At 36.5% G+C, this 16,312-nt stretch overlaps 1 protein-coding gene across 4 annotated transcripts in view; it reads right to left on the bottom strand.

The window, feature by feature from the left end:
* Positions 1-16,312, bottom strand: part of STARD13 (StAR related lipid transfer domain containing 13) — a 531,510-nt gene that overhangs the window by 397,503 nt on the left and 117,695 nt on the right. The gene's annotated exons all lie outside the window — the stretch shown is intronic.

Here is a 16,312-nt window from a genome sequence, read left to right as displayed (position 1 = left end):
TCTATGAACCAGGAAGAGAGCCCTCACCAAACACTGAACCTGATGGAGTCTTGGTCTTGGACTTTACAGCCTCCAGAACTGTGAGAAATCAATGTCTGTTGTTTAAACCACCCAGTCTATGGTATTTTCTTACATTAGCCTGAGCTGACTAAGACATGTAGATATTATTTTCAGGTTCTGGAAGCTCAATATAAAATAAGAAAGTTAACTGGCATTATAGCTGATATCCTAAGCATAGTATATATTTCCTTATCTGTCCACACAGCTACACTACTACTTTTAACAATTTTTTTCTCTAACAGAACTTCAATTTGGTTTGGAAACTTAAATTCAAGTTCATAGGTCTTAGTGTAGACTTTTATTTATTTATTTATTTATTTATTTATTTATTTATTTATTTATTTTAGAGAAAGAGAGAGAGAGACAGTGCATGAATGGGGGTGAGAGGGGCAGAGGGAGAGAATCTTGAGCAGGCTCCATGCCCAGCGTGGATTCCCAACACGGGCCTGCATCTCAGACCCTGAGATCATGACTTGAGCTGAAATCAAGAGTGGGACATTTAACCGACTAAGCCACCCAGGCGCCCTGGTGTAAACTTTTTTTAATGGCCAAAACAATCCCTCTATAGATTTTCAAAACATAGTATCTTAAGGACACAGGGGAAATTATTTTAAAAGAAAGAAGATTAGCCTTCAGAAGAAGAAAGGCCTGGGTTTTTTGGTTCGTTTTCCCCTTTCCACAAAATCTACGGTGGCAAAAAACATGGAAAATGCCACCTCAAAATATGAAAGGACTGAACATAACAATCCTGCAGACCCCTGGTCACAATAAAGAGGTCATTTCACGTGTCATAAAAATTGTTGCCAAATGAAATTGAATAGGTCTTGGCAGTAACATTCCAGAGAGAACCAATCACCTTTGTGAATATGTAACTATAGAATCTATCTGTAAGCACCCAAGCTATCCATCATTTAAAAAAAATCTTAAAACACCTCATTGTACATCTTTAACTTAAATATATATATATATTTATTTATATAAATATAAATATAAATATATATATTTCAGAATCAGCAACATTATCAGGTAAGTTTTAGCTTGTATTGTTATGCTTTGGTTAAACTGAAAGGATTTGGAGACACAAAATCAGCGCCCTTCAAATAAAGCCCCACACAGTTAAAGGCAATCTTGTGTTTCAGTTAAGATCTTTCCATACTTAATCTGCAAACTGTTGACAACAGCTCAACAGACTTACATTCTTTGTACTGATAGCATATTTTTCTTAATGCCTTGAGTGTAAGTATTAATAAACTTTTAGAAAGTGTCAGTTCTCTTGGAGGCTACTATTGCCACCGCTGCATTAAAATATGTTTAAGAATCTTTTATTTCTATGCTACCTCCATTACCTTTTCCAGTTCCTTGCTATAAAGTCCATAAACTTGTAAGTAATTAATACAAATAAACTTAAAAGGGTTTTTTTTTTTGGGAGGGTCTGGATTTCTAACATATAGATGTTAGCTTTGCATGAAGCTGACATCCTGAATGTTGTGAATTTAGTTCTAAAAATGAAAAAGAGGAAAAAGGAAAAAAATGGGCTATACGAGTCATTCTAGAGTTTAAAATCTTTGCAAAAGACCTGGATGTTTTTTGTCACACTGATAAAAATTATTTACTTGAATCCTCTTATTCTGTTCATTTTACAAGTACTGTTTCCAAATTGAAGATATTTTCTCCCCTGATAGCCTCTGTGTGTAATCCCTGTGACTGCTAGAAATACTCTATCTTGTTATTTTTAAATTACATTACTTAGACGTGTTTCTTTTCCTCCATTACATTTCTTGTCTTTTTAAAATGTCTTTGTGAGTGACATTAAATGGGTATTACAAATTGGATTTAAGAGATCTGTGCCAGTGTACCTGACTGAAATTCTGTACTGCCTTCTGCCAGTGTATCCAGTTTAATACCAGGAATAGCCACGAAACTTAAGACCGCTCTTCAGTTTAAATTTTTCTAAATTAGTTGCTTTTCAGAGCTACTTTCTTATCCCTTGCAGTCCAAAAGCATCAAAATATCATACTGTAATGCTTTTTTGTATAAGACAGAGATGATTTATAGCATTAGTCTAACAATTCCAAAAGTGTCACCATTTTTTGATAATTACCGCACCTGGGGGCCATTATTGTACCACATAATGTGACTAATGCTCTGTTGTTTCTTTCTGTTTAAACCACAGCCACAAATCGAAAGATAACACATTTTGGCTTTCAGTTTTCTCAGTCAGTCTGCAAGAAATAGTCATCTTTTTCAACTTTAGCAGCTTAACATCTCACTTCAAATTTTCGAACTATTCCATAGCTGAGATCACATTTATTTTTTTTTTATTTTTTTTTTAAGATTTTATTTATTTATTTGAGAGAGAGAATGAGAGAGAGCATGAGAGGGGGTTGGGTCAGAGGGAGAAGCAGACTCCCTGCTGAGCAGGGAGCCTGATGCGGGACTCGATCCCGGGACTCCAGGATCATGACCTGAGCCGAAGGCAGCCACTTAACCAACTGAGCCACCCAGGCGTCCCTGAGATCACATTTCTATTGCACTCTGAGGATAATTGAATGTTACTTGCTTCTGGACTTCATTTCCATGTTTCCTTCTCCTACGATACCTAGAGCCAGTGTAAATTTGGTGGTTAATGCATGTAAGTGGTAATTTTTGAAGATAAAATATTCAAATTTGGAAACTCAAATCTTCACATTAATTTTAGCTATTTCCTTCCTGCTTTTTTTAAAACTGAGAAGTTTTAAATATCATCCATAATACTTTTCATGACCTTGCCCTCAAGTGACTCTGACCTCTATTTATTCTTCAACATGGCCGCCTACATCTCTTCACTTATATGGCCTCGCTTATATTTTTCTCTTTACCTAGAATAATCTTCTTCCATTCCCACATGTCCAATTTCTGTCCAACACTTAGGCCTGGGTCAAATGGTACTTCCTCCTTGAAGTCTTCCTAGATTCTTCACAAAAAAATGTCTCTTTTTATTCTGAAATTATATAGTACTTTATATGTACTTTATATACATATATAATATATATTTTTATATATACTTTTAATTTCACACACTTATTAATTAGGAACACTTTTAAAATATGCACCACTAAACTCTCCAAGGCCCAAGGATCTCATCTCATCCATCCAGGAGAACTAAATTATTAATATTTGTTTGTTGAGTAAAGAAACTATGTAGATAGCAAAACAATGTTAATTTTATGAGTAAAAGAACAAACTTACCTAAATTGGTTCATTTAAAAAAATACTATGTTTTATAGGTATGCTATATAATAAAATTAAAATATCAACTTATGAGGTGTGTGGGTGGCTTACTTGGTTAAGTGTCTGCTTTCATCTCAGGTCATGATCCCAGGGTCCTGGGATCGAGTCCCACTCAGGCTCCCTGCTCAGCGGAGAGTCTGCTTCTCCCTCTCCCTCTGCCACTCCACCTGCTCATGCTCTCTCTCTCTCTCTCTCTCACAAATAAAAATTCTTTTAAAAATATATCAATTTATAACTATAAGTAAAATTATACAAATTTTAGAGGATTTCCTAGCATGATAGTTGGGACTTGAGAAAAAAAAAAAAGTCAAGGAAACCCTTGTCACCAAAGCAAAATTATATTGAGCATAAACTGTTGCAGGAGCTGTAAAGAATAAATGTGGTAAGATATTGCTAAGGATTATTTCACTGTGGTTTACTGAAAAAAAAAATTAAATTACCTTTGTTACTTTTGGTCATAATTCTTAAAAAGATTTTTAAAAGGTGTATTTTGACAAAGTATGTAACTACTTGGTGACTTTAAAAAGAATGACTTGGGCCTCCTAACCCAGGAATGGAGAGAACATGAACACATAGGCTCATGCAAGTTTCTCGCTTGGCCCAGGATTCTGTCACTAAAAGGATCAAAAGACTATGTCATAGATGGGCATCATTATTGTCACTGACATCAACCAACAGCTCTTCTCTTCTCTTTTCTTCTCTACCCAATAAGTATTTTCCCATTTCTTCATCCTTCAAAGCCCAAATCAATGCCACCTGCTTTGGAAGGCTTTCCCAAACCAAATGAATTACTTTCTCCTTCTGTGCTTTTAAAGCACTTGTCCCTATACCTGTTATGGAATGTACCACGATATTTATGCCTCCTCATCTTCTCTAACTGCCTGGACTCAGAGACAATGTCTGGTTTTCTGTGCAAGTCCAACTGTTGGCACAGTTTCTGGCATTTGTGAAGACATTGAATAAGCAAAGAATTTCCCCTTTCATTCAATTCTTGAAAATTATTAGTCAAGATAACCTGGGAGAAATGAGAAATCTACCAAGTCAGGTACCCCCTGACTCCCAAATGGAAATCTTTTATTGAATTAGGCGGTAGGAAGGTCCACTGCCCTCGGGTACTACCTATTACTAGGTAGTCTTTGTTGTGTCCAAATTCCATCCTTTCCTGGTCTGCTTCTTATTTTATTGAGCTTAGAGCAGGTCTGTTATCACCTACCATATTGTATAGGTTCTAGCATGTACACTAAATAATTCTGTATTTTGGCTTTAGTTGTTTTCAGCTTCTTCTCAGTTGTCTACTCTAATTGTTCAGTGGTTTCTTATTCTTCTACATCTTAAGCAAGACATTGCATGCCCTTCCAGTATTCTCACAGTGCAATTCTTCCACTTTACTGCACTCATCGGCTTTTCTCTCACACTTTCTTTAAGCTTCTCTCAGTCATGGTTTAACTATATATTGCTGAAGCAGTTCCACCCTGCCTGGTATCTACACCCACCACTGTGCTCATTGCTCCAACAAAAAAATACAAAAACCCAACTTTTTATAAAATACCTAACAAATATTCTGATAAGAATACAAACACAAAATAAAACTGACAATAGCTTAATTTTAACTGGAGAGCGAGGTGAAGAATGATGGCATTTTTGTGGAATAGCTATTAGTGACCCAGGGAAAATTGGATCTCAGTACAAATAATAAACAAAATATAACTGACAGCAGCTGAGACTGCACAAAGCAGAATCTGTTGCAGACTATAAATCAACAGAAAAATCAAACCTTGGTAACATTTAGATCATAGAAAATGGAATTTCATAGAAATAATGGCCAAAAGAACAAATTTACAATGGTGAATCTATAATTGAGAAAACTTACTATGGACAAAAACTATTCTGGGAATCAAATCTTCATGTAATTTATATAGGGAAGTGATAGTAATGGACCATTTCAGAAAAATAAAAAGGAAAATGACAAAAAAGGAAAATGGTTCAACAGCTTTGTGTAGAGATTGGATTTATTGGTTAAAAATTAGATTAATGAAATTTGCTCTGGAATATTTTTTTCATTAATGTCAGTATGCTTTTTATTGAGACACTTGTAATTATAAACAGGTCAGAACATCCCCGGCGTTAAAATACTGGGTCAAAGTGCCTCGTGTGCCTCTTGTGACTGATGTCCCCCCTCTTAAAATCACTGATGCTTCTCTTAGAAGTCTGTATGTAAAGGGGGTCATATGTCACTAATTACTAGTAAAATGTCAAATGTATTTATGGGTTTACATTTCTTCTTTAGGAAAGATACTAGTATTTAGGGATATTTTGGGGTCACTATTTAAATGAATAGTTAGTATATTTTAAAGGATGAGGTGTCCGGGAGAAAACAACTGAGACAATAATTTGCTATGCTGATTGAACATTATTAACTTATAAGCATTAGTCCTGGGCAGTTGTTCCTAGTCACCTACACTATGAACTCTTATCATGATGAGTATTTCTCCGGGACTCCTGCTGTTTGCTTTGGTACTTACAGTAAATAAAGATAAAGACAAAGAGAGGCAGCTTGGGCTTGTGGAGAGGGTAGCAAACAGGTTATGAATCACCTGGGGTGATTCCCTGAAATGGCAGGGAAACCATTACATAGCTCACCAAGGTCTAATGACTTCTGTCAAGTTCTGGAAGGTGATTAGCACACTCCTGTGGCACCTGTTTGTTAATAAAATGCTGGAAAGAAGAGCTCTGAAACTTTTCTTAAATATTTCTGTCCTCAAGATATCGAACATTTAATAGAAATAGTATAGTACCAGAAGTAATCTATCAACTTAATTTCATTTGTGATCCAATCCAGCTTCTGTGCTGCGGTGTCATCTGTTGGCACAAAGCTGCTCTCTGCCACCAGGCACCAAATAATTGAGTAAGAATTAGTTTCTCAGGTTGTGGAATTTATCAGAAAGTCCCAGATATGAATGACTAGATTAAAGTGAGTGCAATAAATGTATAAGGTTATCTATTTGCTATATTTATAAGGCCTCAACATAAATTGCAGAATTTACATGTAGCTGTATATTTATCCAAGGGAGATTTTTTAACATACATTTCAGAAAGATTTATTTGATTATGGGTATACAGATACAACACATACACAACCCATTTAGTGATGAGGTGTTCCCTAGTTATAGTAGGACTGCATATACCACCAGAATTCAGAATAAACTGAATAAGAAATATATTTGAGCTTTATTTTTGGACAGAAATATTCTAATGATATATTAAGCTAAATAATTGAGTTTTCCTATAGGTATGCCTTATAATTTTTATTAACAACCAATAAACATTACTCCCCTAAAAGAAATCACAAATAGGGGGTGGGGGGATGGGTTAGCCTGCTGATGGGTATTAAAGAGGGCATGTTCGGCGTGGAGCACTGGGTGTTATGAACAAACAATGAATCATGGAACACTACATCAAAAACTAATGATGTGATGTATGGTGATTAACATAACAATAAAAAATTTAAAGAAAAAAAGAATTCACAAATATAACAGTGTAGGAGAGGATAGATATGAGAATTTCTCATTGGGCAGACTAGTCATTCTGATTTAACTGATTGCAAATAGCATAAAGGTCAAGTTTATATGGCATTTGGTCTAGAAAATCTACATATGAAGGAGGGGAGAATGTTAATTTACATACACAGTCTGTTAAATCGATAGTTTAAAAAAATCAAATCCTGCATCCACCAACCAATCTTATATATATATCAGTGTTATTCTTTGTCAAAAAGCAAGAAGGGCAATGTAAACTTCAGTGCTACTTCCTATTTACCTCTCCCTGTTAAAAGTGTAAAATGGTCGAATACTTTGATGAGCAGTTTGGCAATATTAAATATGAGTTGTAAATATATGTAAATGTCATGATACGAAGAGCTTATGCAAATTAATAGGGAAAAACATCTCTGGAAAGCCTTACCTAAACCCATTGCCTGGGCTAAATGTTCCAAATAGATAACTTATTTGTAATTAAAGGAGAGTCTAGGAGTGCCTGGGTGGCTCAGTCAGTTAAGCTTGGTTTTGGCTCAGGTGATGATCTTAGGGTCCTGAGATGGAGCCCCACATGGAGCCCCTAAGAGGGCTCCCCTGCTCAGAGAGGAGTCTGCTTCTCTTTCTCTCTCTCCCTCTGTCCCTCCCCCTGCTCGTGTACTCTCTCTCTCTCTGTCTCTCTCTAAAAAGTAAATAAATCTTAAAAAAAAAAAAGGAGTGTCTGGTTTAATTATAGGAATGGTTTTGAGGAAATTTTGAGGATTTAATAATTTTATATAATAACTAGACATGAAGTTAAAAGAAAAAGGCATTAAATGAGGAAAAAGTGAACAGAAAGTTAGCTTCAGCATGTAGAGGTGACATCTCAATTGAAAGAAAGGTTAAAAAAACCTGCATCAGTAAGGAAACAATAATTACACAAGTAATTCATTATGAATTTAAATTGTAATTGATTTGCATTAGTTGACTTTCAAACTATAATATATAGTATAAATTAGACAGGTTATTTTTGTACTGTATTTATTTTGGTCATGATGAAATGGCAACAGAGTAAATTATTAACTAAACTTTCAGACAAATATTAATTTTCCTTTTGGTCAACAGGTTAAGATACAGATAAAACAGATAAAGAGAGTGCTGCTTGTTTGTGTAAAAAAAATGCTGTCCACAAAAGAAAAAGAGAGAGAAACCAAGAAACAAGACTCCTAACTATAGAGTACACACTGGTGGTTACCAGAGGAGAACTGAGGGGATGAAATAGGGGGAAATAGGGGGAAATAGGTGATGGGGATGAAGGAGGGCACTTGTCATGATGAGCACCAGGTGATGTATGGAAGTGCTGAATCACTATATTGTACACCTGAAGTACAACACTGTATGTTAACTATACTGGAATTGAAATAAAAAATTAAAAAATGAAACTTAAATAAAAACCGCTATTCAGAGAAGAAATCAGCATGTGGCTATTTCTAAGCACAAGTTTAGAGTCATGAATATTCTGTTTCAATGTCTCTTTGGAAGCTAGGCTTCCCTCTGGCACTGTGCATCCGTAAAGGGATCTGTGAAAGAGCATGAGACAGGGGCGCCTGGGTGGCTCCGTCTAAGTGTCTGACTTCCGCTCAGTCAGATCCCAGGCCTGGGACTGAGCTCCTGCTCAGCAGGGAATCTGCTTCTCCCTTTCCCTCTGCCCCTCCCCCAACTCGTGTTTTTTTTCTCTCTCTCTCTATAAATAAATAAAACAAACAAACACAAAAGCGTAGGAAGGAAGCCACGATCTCTAAAATCCCAGCTACTGGAGTAGTTCTCAAGCGTGTTAGATTACTTGGGGATTTGACTTTTCTGTCAGTTGGATGGTAATACCATCAATGCTTGAAATATGAATAGGTGATTTAAACTTTATAATTTATGTTACCAATTTTACCCCCATATAAAACCTTACTAATAATCTTTCTTCCCTTCACTTTTCTTGACAAAATTATTACAATGTATTTAAACTGGGAAGGTGGAGGAGCCGTCCTTCAAACATTTGTAGGAATCATTCCTGTCATTAGATAACTACTCATCACTAGATGGATTGCTCTTTTGTTCACTTTTGTCCTTACCTAGCGTGCTGCCAAAACGTTCACTGAAACTCTCTTCATGATGTAAATCTTTCTTACTTTGGGGGAAAGATCCTGACTGGGGTTCCTTTACACGTTTCACAGGGGGCAGCTGTGGGAAAACATAACCCCCAGCTCCCTTCTTCCCTGGGGACTCTTCAATGAGGTGGCAGTCACCTCACATATCCTGAGTTCACTACTGTCAGCTAGGGTTATACACTCATGGTTAGAAAGAAACGTGCTGGGATTTGTTTTGGATTTTCCTCGGCAGCTCTGACTGGTAGATGTGTAGAAAGACATGGCTCTCAAGGGAGGACATATAAATATTATCTTCTACTGCTCTTAAGGTGGTAAATGATGTGCTGCCATGACTCGCCTCTTTTGCATCACTCATGATGCTCATACCCCCAGGCATCCTGAGAGTTGGAGCCATTGTGCTGCTCCTTGCTCCGGGCGCTCCTCCTCCTAAGGAGGAATCCTTTGGTAGAGATCCTAGCTCCCATGGATTGGCAGGAATTCTCAGGCTGGTGTCAGATAGCTCCTTCCGGGCACATTTTGAAGTTTCTGGGCATTTAGCGGATACATCAGGAGAAGACATCTGCTTCTTTCTGAAGAGTTGAGATTCCATTCTGATGAGTTTTATGCATTAGAGAATGACTAGAATTATCTTCATTTTTGGTTGGCTCAGCCATTATAATTCATATTACATCTGTCCTAATCACCCAGGTGAGAAACTCCTCACAAAATGAACCGCGAATTCAACTTACCTTAAGGTTATTTTCCTTTTGAGATTCAATGAGAAATATCTAATGTGTAGATAGTTAAAAATTAAGTGTGGTAGTTGTTTGTAGTACCTGTATTTTTCTGCAGACCTTCCATCATATACTGGTTACATAACTCAAATACCCAGTGCTAGGACTCAGAGGGGCTGGGGTCATCCTTCTCTGCTGTACCTGCAAGACCACACTCTCACCCACCGCTGCCAGCAATGATTCTGTGTTCAAGTCCACCAGGTCTCCACAAGACACGAATGGGTTCTAATGTGGGCAGTGGGCTCTTCTACCTTTTTCCCCCCTTCCAAGAGATGAGGATGTTATGCAAGAGTTCAGAAACGAGATGTGGTCTGGTCGATAGCAGGTGCCTGCCAGCCATAGAACTAACCTGCTCACCTTCTGCAATATGACTGGATGCTGTGAGAAGGAGAAGATTTAAGTGGACCCAGAAATATTCCTCTTCCGGGAATCGGTCTTATTTGACCCTGTAGGCTTCTAAGAACAGGGGAAATATGGAGAAAAACTCAGTGCAAGCATGGTTGAGAAAGAAAATAACAAGGGGGGGGATGGTTATTAGACCAATGTTCCGAGGGCCTGACCTTAGCAGCCTACTGGGAAACATCAAAGCCTAGTAAATATTAATTGAATTGCACAGCAAAACAGAGATAAAGAACTGTATATTTCCTCAAATAAGCAAGCAGGGTGCTAAGTCTCTCTCTCTCTCTGTCTGTCTGTCTCTCTCTCCCCTGCTGCCTGCAGAGTAACATCCTCATCTTCAACTGTTAATTGTTCCTACTTTTCTTTTTGGGTACTAGATTTTCTTTCATATAATGCAACTTTTTCAGATGGCTCTGGGTTACAAACTAATTTTCCAAATATCTTCTACACTATTTTATAAATATAAACTGTAATATGTTAAATGACCTGGGACATACATCCCATTTCTACATTATTATGACAAAGAATCATGGCTCTGTGGCCTCTGCTCTCTTTCCCAAGTTATACTGTATTCCTTTAGGTCCCGATAGTGAAAAGTGGGGGTATTGGGACTCCTGCCTAATTACAAGAATAATCTAGACTGGGCAATGCATTTACATAAGAAAACATCTCAGCTCATAAACTGTAAGTACAGTCTATATCCATAAAGAAAAAAAATGTTACCATTTGGAGTCACATAAAGGTTAGAAGTCCCTGGAAAATGTGTGCCTTAGTTAAGTATCTGACATCATATATGTCAACTTGTTTATTTACAGATCTTTTTTAAACAAATGTCTATGAGGTCAATACACCATTGTATCGATGCTTTATATACATAATAAGCCCTAAAGAGGGCTTACTGGTCAATGTATTCTATTGAATAAATAACCTGTATTTAAAGAGTTTAAGAGTTGCAAAGAAAATACCTTGTTTAAAGAGTTACCAAAAAAATAATAATACCTTGAGATATAACTGTCTTTACTTTTCACATTTTTCTTATGTATTTTAGAAAGGATTTTTTCTTTTTATTATTCTACAATACAACAAAAGTCATATGCACAAAATATCTATTCAGATTAGCAATTTCAGCCTCTTTTTCAAAGATAATATCAAATTAAATCAAAACTTTTGCCTCTTGATCTGTTTCCTACTTGATTGCTGCCTGGTTTGAATGCCCTGCAGAGGTATAACAGAAAAAAATCTGAAGGGATCTGAGCCTAGAATGACTTTATGTACCATTTATCAAACAGCTACAAAAGGTATAAACTATAACCTTTGTAGAATTTTTATGTGAGAAAGAAAACCAACAAGATAAAAGAATTGTAATATTGACTTTTCAACCAATGTGAAATAAATTTAGTTTCATGGAATTGTACACCATTTACACAATTAAATAGGTTGCACTTAATTTTTCATTTATTGGTTCATATTTATTAGTTTGCCACCCCCACCTACTTTGTTAAACCTTTGAAGGGAGTGACCTTATTTTATAAAAGGCAAAGGTATCAAGTAATGAGATTCATTTTTATGTGTGGCAAACGGAAATATGTCATATTACATTATAATCATGCATCCTATATTTAGCTCATCCTGAAGTGAATAAACAAACTAAACAGCACGTATATGAACTAATGCTCCTTAGGAATAGCAATTTTATTTCAGCAAGCGCAGGTTAAGCCCAATTTTGCCCTGAACTGTTAAAGGGAAAACACATGAGTATTGATCCCATTATAAAATATGTAAAACATTGTTGAAATCCCCATAAAATTAGGGATCCTAATGGCTGAAAACCTGGGTGTACTTGTATATGCAAAAATCTTAATTTTCCTAAAAGTCACTGCACACCTCCAATAACAATTAGGTTGTATTATGGTGACAGATGTTAAAGTTTTTTTGGGCATATTATTTAAAGTAAACAGGTATTCTGGGAGATGTTTCAGGGAGCAAAGGCAGATAATCTCTGAATGGTATCTCATAAGAATATCAAATATTTTAACTGAAATACATTGTTTCTTTATGAGTTCAATTGGGCAAACTGGATTGAGAAAATATCTAGATGCAGGGCACCCTCTTGGCCCGGCTTTACCTTTGTCATCTTACCACCAGCGTCCTGGCGCCCTGCTTTCAGCCACCTGTTTCCCAAGGTGTATTGTAGATAAAACTTGTGGGCAAGAACAATATTTGTATATGTATGTATATAATGCATTAGAAATAAAGAGCACCCATACAACTGTGATCAGAGTAATTAGCTGAGGTTATGATTAAGTTAAAAAAAAAAAAGCTGTCCTTAAAAATATTAAGTGAATACTAGTACAGCTGGTACTGGGATGTGACAAAAATCATGAAGGTTGCCTGCCAAATGGGAGAAGCTTGGGGAGCCCTGGATGAGAGGCATGAGGGCTGGTGCGTGAAGGATGTGATGTGGTGTCCTGCTTCACTGAGTACACAGCAGAAAACTATAATTAGCGAAAGCACCGTGAAAAGCAAGTGCTTCTCCAGTAGTAAATGTTATCTTTCCAAAATGCCGACAAGTTTGTCCCATTGATATGAAATGGAAAAAGGCAAAGTTTTTACTCTGTGACAGAACATAATAGGTGAAAGCACAGATCATCCCAGGGAGAGGACTTTGGCCTCATTTTTATCCAGGAGATTTTGACATCAAAGAACCACTTCTGATATTTATCAGATTTTAGGTACTTTCAAACTTTCAATCAAAAAAGATCATTTCGACTCTACTTAAAGATATGGAAAAGTAATGAAAGAAAAAGCGACAAACTATAGTAGAGACACATTTCTAAACTTGACAGAGTTATTTACTTAGGGATGCAGACCCAACTAGCACAGATTGTTACATTTTTTATCTAAAACCACTGTTTTCACAGTGATGGTACATATACCTATATATTTTGTATAGATTAATATTTGCCTGTAATATATAAAAACAACTCCCAAAGGTCCTAAGACAGTATGTCTGATGTATAATTATTTAGAGGAATTATTTTTAAATGAAAATCACCATTAAATCTCAGGTTTACTCTCTGAATATATTGCCATGTTGAATGTTTACATGACTTTTAATGAGATTATTGTACGTTTATTATCTTATATATTAAATACTGAATAGGAATTTTGCACTGTAGTTTATAAAAATACCGGCTTCCAGTATAACCTCCGATGGATGTCTTCCCTTGTTTAGCGCTTCTGTTTGAAATGGAAGCTTGGATAGTAATAGGGACAAGAATGAACCAGGCTATACAACTTGTTCCCAATCTCCCTTTCACCTTGGCTCCTACCACCACGTCAGGCCATTTCAGCACATTGCAGCTTATATGTGCTTAGTTAAGTGACTTTGTGCATTACGTTACCTAGCTTTAACTTAATTAACCTTCACATAGGAAGAAGCGAATAAAAAGGATCCTGTAGAGAAACCAGCGAATGCAGACAACGCTGATAAGCACAAGTGAACAAGAAAATGTCTAAGTGGCCCTGCTCCTTATGATGCTAGGAGCTCTAACTCAACTCCATTAAGGGATAAAATTCATCCTATTAGTTCCGACAAGAACCAATCCAGCTATTTTTAGAAATTTTCAAGATCATCTTAAATATGGCTTTTTACCCATTATCATTAACAAAGAACTTCACTCCTAAATTCACTTAGCTAATGATAGCATACAACCATCAAAATCGGCCAATCATTTATTTTTAAAAATTTTTTAAAAGATTTTATTTATTTATTTGCCAGAGAGAGACACAGCGAGAGAGGGAACAAAAGCCAGGGGAGTGGGAGAGGGAGAAGGAGGCTTCCCACCGAGCAGGGAGCCCGATGCGGGGCTCGATCCCAGGACCCTGGGATCATGACCTGAACTGAAGGCAGATGCTTAACCAACTAAGCCACCCAGGTGCCCCTAAATCAGCCATTCATTTAAAATAGTACTTAGTTCCTCCTTAATTCCACTATTTTTTTTCTTAATTCCACTATTTTAAAAATTTCTATTTTTGCACTTGTTTTATACTGTAAAAAATAATTAGTTAGCAATAAGTGGCATAATATGTAAATAAACACATTAATATCTGTTGGGGATATATTTCTAAATGTTTCACTAATAGGGATAAGCTATCAAAAATGTTTGGAAAATATGGGTAGTGGGTTGACACTAGCAGCTTGTCTTGTTTTAGTTTCAGAAGTCCCTAATATTCATTTCACATAAATCATATCAAGGATTTAGTTGCTCTCAGTTTTTGAAAGATGGGACTAACGTATATGTTTTGATAACATCTTTCAAAATCAACTGTCAAACAAAATTTCAGCATATTGGATAAATTTGAGCTTAGCTGTCAAACTTCCTCGTCTAATCTACACAACCATCAAATTCATTTCAGGTAGGCACCAAGATTTTTGAAATTAATTCCACTGCCACCTTCTCCCTGCTGCTTTCAATCAGAGGAGGCAGGGAATTCTACAAGAAAAACCTTAGCTAGATCTGGTCATTTCTTTAAAATACAGCTCATTCTTAGGATCCAAATCAAAAAAACTGAGTGGTCAATAAAACTCTGTGGTGGAAACGTTCAGAAAAGAAGAGATTTAGATTTATTTTTTTTAAAGATTTTATTTATTTTATTTGAGAGAGAAAATGAGAGGGGGGAGGGTCAGAGGGAGAAGCCAGACTCCCTGCTGAGCAGGGAGCCCAATGCAGGACTTGATCCCGGGACTCCAGGATCGTGACCTGAACCCAAGGCAGTTGCTCAACCAACTTAGCCACCCAGGCACCTCGAGAGATTTAGATTTAAAATGAAAAATTATTATGTTTTTTTCTGAGTCAATAAGCAATATCAATTATTTTAATTAACTTAGCACTTCATGGATTGCCAAAGTGCTTTCACATTTTCTACGCTCACATGTCTTCTTTTTTTTTGTTTGGAAAAAAATAAAATGTGTCTATGGGTTAAGAAAAATGTAGAAAGCTTACATTTGGAAAGTTCTTCCCAGAGCTGTTTTTATTCACTGAGTTATTACAATTTCTTCTTAGTGTTAGATTCATACAATTGCCAATCCTTTCTTTACTACAGCTAAGCAAATAGTTGGCCAACCCATTGAGCTCTGGAGCAATGGAATTTATATACTTGTTCCTTGATGACTGTGGTGCCACCATTGAACTCACAATCTGAAAGAGATGGGCAGACATCCTCCCCTGACTGACCAAAATCCTATCTGTGGGGGGATGGGGAAACAGATACAAAGAAGGCCACAGCACCCCATCCTCAACTGCTATGCTTTTGCACATGCCGTTCTTTCTACCTGGAATGCCCCTCTCCCTCCTGGACAGCCACAGGTCAGGCAGAATGATGTGGATAGGGCTAATAGAGCTAAGAAGTCAATATGGGACTGATACCTTCAGTGGCTTGAGATCACAGGTCTGTTCCCAATGTATTTTGATTCTTCCACAGCATCTAGCTCAGTCGGCGCCTTAACTCCTTATTGAATGAATTAATGAACTCGTCAGTAGATTAATACTATTAGATCAGTTAAGAGAACACATTGTTTCTACACCAATTGGCTATTTTTACTTCAAATATTTTGAATTATTGTTGGTGCTGCTCTTTTGATGGTTGATAACTAATCAATTAAGCTGCCCTCAACTGGCTAATTCTCTCATTAAGAAAAATGAAAACTACATATCAGTTGTCCACAGTACTGATGGTCTATTCCTTAAATGTTATTCTTCACAGTAACAAATTTTGAAAGGAATTTAGATTTTTTTCACCAAAGATAGGGTAAAAAACAATACAGTGTGAGAGAGATTTAAATTAGACATACAATAATAGGCTCAGAGTTACAAACTTCAACACAGTTTCATGGAATTCAGTGGAAACCTCTTCTCTGGAGGGCACTTATGAAAGCATTCTTAGTGATTTTAATATTTTAATGCTTTAATTTCTGGTTTAAAACCATCAGCTGTAATGTCCACAATAGCCAAACTATGGAAAGAGCCAAGATGTCCATTGACAGATGAATGGATAAAGAAGATGTAGTGTATGTATATATATATATATGTATATTATACACACACACACACACACACACACACACACACACACACACACA

Source organism: Callorhinus ursinus, unplaced genomic scaffold (genome assembly GCF_003265705.2).
Source record: "Callorhinus ursinus isolate GAN/ISIS: 27379988/994484 unplaced genomic scaffold, GSC_fseal_2.0 scaffold7, whole genome shotgun sequence".
Lineage (NCBI taxonomy): Eukaryota > Metazoa > Chordata > Mammalia > Carnivora > Otariidae > Callorhinus > Callorhinus ursinus.
The sequence above is the reverse complement of the archived record's forward strand: the minus strand, read 5'-3'. Positions and strand labels throughout refer to the sequence as shown.